Raw genomic sequence first — 5,036 nt, 5'->3', positions numbered from 1 at the left:
TTCAAAAATCATTATCATCTTACTAATTATATTGTCTGTAAAATTTGCATTGACTCTAGTCACATTTACCACAGATCTAACTCCATTTCCTGGATCCCTGACCAAATACCAGTTTCAGCCAACGTCGTCTGCATCTGCCCATATAAATCACTTCATAAATTAGAGTCTGCATTCCTCACAGAAAATGGATTCATTTTTGAATCCAAACAAAATAAATCATAAAGGAGAATCATGAAGTTAGGATAGCCTAATTTTCATTAAGTTCCTTCATTAACATAGTTTAAAGCTTCAATTCATAATCAAAATGTTGTAAAATCATGTCCATCTTAATCGTGTAATTTTTCTTCTTCCCATCTCATCCAGTATTCTCATCTCATACAGTTTTCACTTAAAACGTTTTTCTCCCTTTGTTTTCAGGGTCTTTGTGCTTTTATCTGCTGCTTAATCTCATTTATGACTTTCAGGTTTCTTTATAGGATCCTGCAGAAAGTTAACAAGCATTTTTGATATTTTAATGTTAAAGATGACAGAGTCTGGATTCAGTAACAATATCAACATTTAACCTATTCCTATGGGTCTTCATTCTCTTAATATTAATTAATTCATTAATTCATTTAACATTCCTTGAGTGCCTACCTAAGTCAAGTATTTGATGGCTATAAACGTTACGTTTTCTGATCTTAATCTCAGAGTCAAGTGATGGAGACAAATACTGATATTTGAGATAAGCTCTTTAAACGAAATACATACATGGAAAGAACATCTTCACTGACCATTGCCAGCTAAATGTCTAGTGCAAACCTAAATCAGATGGAAGGCTGTCAGCAATCATTGCTCATGTTCCTGAAGTGATCACTTCTATAGCCACTCAGCCTTTGTTTCTTTTTTGGCTAGGAATTAAATTATTTTCTCCATATGTTTAAAATGTAAGGATGATTGTTTTTTACATAAATTTTTTAACTTGTCCAAGCATTGTAAATAGTGTAAAGGGTGAAAAGTGGGAATGTCACATGTCACAGTGTATCAGGGTAATGAGATGTCTAACAAAGACTCATAGACATACAGCCTGAAAAACTCTTCTTCGTATTCATGCTCTTGATAATTTCTTGTTCATAATATAACATAAGCCAAGAAAACTATTTCTTTCAGTAGACTCGTGGGTCAACTCAAGGTAAGCCATTATTCTATAAAAACATTGTTCAGGAATAACCTAATTAGGTCTTATAACCACATTTCTAAGGGCTACTGTTCTGTTATTATGTGTAAAATATAGGAACACTTCCCAATAAAGTGAAAATGAGGAAAACTGATATGATATCTACAGGAGTAAGCTAACAATTTTCCAGACAACAGAGTTATATATTTTGCATTATTGTTCTGAAGACCTATAGACTTTGATTACTTGGGACTGCCTTTTTTTTTTTTTCCCCTTTTGCCCTTCCTAGCTGAGCTGCAGATTTAATTTTATCGGTATGAGAAATATGAAGCTAGGGAATTTAATAATTGTTTCACTAGGTAAGGGATGAAGTAAATTCCGTTGCCTTTCGTTTGATTACAATCTTCCCTGCTGGTTTAATTAAAAATATCCATGTGAGGAAGAAGAAACACGACAGAGGATCTAATTGTTTTATTGTATTGGATGTAGAGTAGGAACAATGAAATTGAAAGTTTAGAGTTGTAAAACTTAAATGTTTCATGTAAATCTAAAATTTAGACACAGGTCAGCTTTAGACAAATGTCAGTAGAGTAGATTCAAAATGCACTGCAGGCAGAAAAGATGACATTTATCAGTCATCCATACATCAGTAACTAAAACAATTTTAGGGTTGTCTAGACAGGCATTTATTATTTCTTAAATTTAAATCTTTAGTATGACAACAGCAGCCATAGTATCTATATTTAGTTTCACAAGAAATGAGAAGAAGGCCTAGGAAAAATTTCAAAAACATGTGCAGGGATAAATAGGAAAGAGTTTCATTGCTGTTATTACACACAGAAAGCAACTACAAGATTAAATTAGCTTTCTCGGCTATCATGACATAGGCCAGAAAAATTATACTAAATATTGATATGCATAACTCAATTTTGGATTTTGGAGATAATATTTGTCAGTTACAATGTTTTAAAAGAGGAATCTTTATTAACATTTTCAAGATTCTTAAAAAATGTTTCACTAAATTAGAAAATTGTTTTTAATGCTAATTTTGAAAATAGTAGAATAAAGTAGCAAGAAATTAAATGTGCTAACATTGTGAAAATGATACCCAAAACCTTTTCCAAATATAAATCCAGGAAAGGATTGTGAGAAATAACAAAAAATAAACAGGATGGTGGATAGTATGGAGTTATAAATTAACTTTCAATCAAATGAAAAATAAAATTGGACAGGAAATTTTATTTTAGTTTTATTTGAAACTATCCAATGAAAGTATGGTTTAGAAAACCTGACCTGTGAAATAACCACTAATGTGCCACAACATTTCTAAATGAAAAGAATGGAATAAGTAGTATATAAGAATTTTGAGAAATTAAACCCAAAAAACCAAAGAGCAATATGAAGAAACCAACAATCAAAGCACAATAAAACAAATCTCCAGTATCAGTTGCTGGATTATTTTGTAATTTTATTTATTTTTCTGCTGCTATTTTATTTTACTTTCTATGTGTAATTACAGCTTAAGTGGTATAATTTTTGTATTCTTGAATAATTTTTTGCTAGTATTAATATATCTTTCTACATGTATAGAGATCTACTCAATTATTAGTCTTCATTCCTATATACCATGGAAAATCTATAGGTACCAATAGTTTTCACTATGCAATGCTAAAAAATTCTTTCTTTTCTTTTTTCTCTTCCTATATTTTTAAAACAATATTTTTGATTTTTTAAGTCTTCCTTAATTTGGGTCCAGCAGTTTTTAAAAAACCACCAATGATCTTGGTTTTCTAGCAATGATTTATTTTAGTGTACATTTTTTTGTGTGTTCAGAAATCATGGTATTTTAATGCCATCTATTCTTTGGCTTTCCAGGAAGTGCATTTTACCCTCCCCCAACACATACCCCAGATATCTGTCTTTGTGATGAACATTATTGTGCTAAATATATTACATAGTGCAGATTACCTCAGTCCACTACTTCTAGATCTTACAGCTGTAAATCACAGCTTTTAAATATTTATAACATTCCCTTGAACACTTAAAGGAGAAAGCCAAAATAAAATTTTTCATTTCCTCTTCGGGTAAAAATGCTTTTGCTGGTTAAAAAATGTGTTTTTGTTTTTGTTTTTAAAGAAATTAAGTTAGACCAAATAACCCCTACTTAAATCTTTGATATTAGATGAGTATGCCTGAATGTTCAGCTTTTCCTTCATAACCATCAAAATAATGTCTAAGAAGCAGATCCTTAATACAATCTAAGGATCTCTTTCTTTTCTTTTCTTTTTTTAGTTTATGGAGAATTCCCTTCAGCTCCCAATGTTAGTCATCAAATTCTTTATTTTCTCTAGACAAAAATTTGAGGCAATACCCACCCAAATATCTACCAAATCAAATAAAGCAATCCCAATCCCATCTAGAGTTCATGTTTTCCTATATAAGATTAGTAGCAATACACTGTTCAAATGTGCAAACATAAAGTTGGTTTGATGTTGCCCAGCCAAGACCCCTTGCCCAAAATGAGGAGCAGGGACTATTTTCCAACATCTAGAGAGAATAATCCGGTCCTAGATTTAAAAAAAAATAATAAAACATATGGGTACCCTCGTATTCCTTAGAATTCCTCAAGATATCATAAACCAATTTGGTGTCCATTTCCATGATTTTTATGGCAAACCTGCTTTGCTATTATTATATGGTGGGAATTCCTTAGGTTTTACTTTTTATCCCTGCTTTACCATCAGTATCCACTAGGTGGAGATAAAATTATATATTTTTTTAGGTTTAGAACAACCTGAACATTTATGATGCCCTATGAAAGAAATATTCATTTTCACAATTTGAACATGCACACCCTAATTGTTGCTTCACAATACTCTTACATCAATCTGTAGTTTTCTTGAGTATTATTTTATATCCATCTACATTTCCTTTTTTTGTTTTTGTGTTTTATTATAGATTCTAAAATAAAGACTACTGATTGAATTGATTTTATTTTTATAATTTCCTTCTATCTATGGGAAAATACAGTTGAATGAATATTCACAATTCCAGAGTAGAGTTAAATGTAATCCCCAGCATTATGTACAGATGCTTTGAGACTAAGTACAGGTTGTTGGCAGGGATTTAATTGGAGGAGTTAGAAAAGAGATAGGAGGTTTTCCTTTTTCCTGAGTCAGTTAAGAATGCTCCACTTAGCTCTATGACTGGTAGGAAGCAAAGGGTATGAAAGCAAATGAAGTGGTTACCAGATCCTGCAAGATCCCCAAGTCATAAAGGTCTGTCTCTTCTCTCTCCTTTTTTCTTCTATTTGCTTTCTTCTCTCTCTTCTCCTCTTTTTTCTCTCGATCCCTCTCTTTTTATGTATATCTATCCATATGGATACCATATCCATCTAGATGGGTAGATATAGAGAAATTACATATACATATGCACATACCTAAATTTATATTAGCATTTTATATAATGCAATTTATGTCATTTATGCATATTCTATAAACAGACACAGTTAAGAAATTCATTTTAAAAAGCAAGAAATAAAAGAAGTACTCTTAAGAGGACTCCTTTTTGTTTTGGTCTTTCATGTTGTGGATGCTTGTTTTATGGGAAAATATTAATTATATACTGTTAGAAATCTAAACATTTTATTTCCTCCTTCTTTCTTATTTTGCTAGAGAACAGAATGTTTCCTGTGAATCTTATTCAAGTGCTTTCCAGGAAACCAGGACTTTTAAATTCTTCAGGCAGAAGGATGCTCTTTCCTGGTTAAGAACAAACTAGGCTTAAAACAAAGGACTTATAACTGCCTTAAATCTAGGGATGGTAAGATTTCAAGAGCAAGTTTAATGTGAAGCTCTGAGTTACCAAGCACAGCAACTAA

Source organism: Lutra lutra, chromosome 4 (genome assembly GCF_902655055.1).
Source record: "Lutra lutra chromosome 4, mLutLut1.2, whole genome shotgun sequence".
Classification (NCBI taxonomy): Eukaryota; Metazoa; Chordata; class Mammalia; order Carnivora; family Mustelidae; genus Lutra; species Lutra lutra.
The sequence above is the reverse complement of the archived record's forward strand: the minus strand, read 5'-3'. Positions refer to the sequence as shown.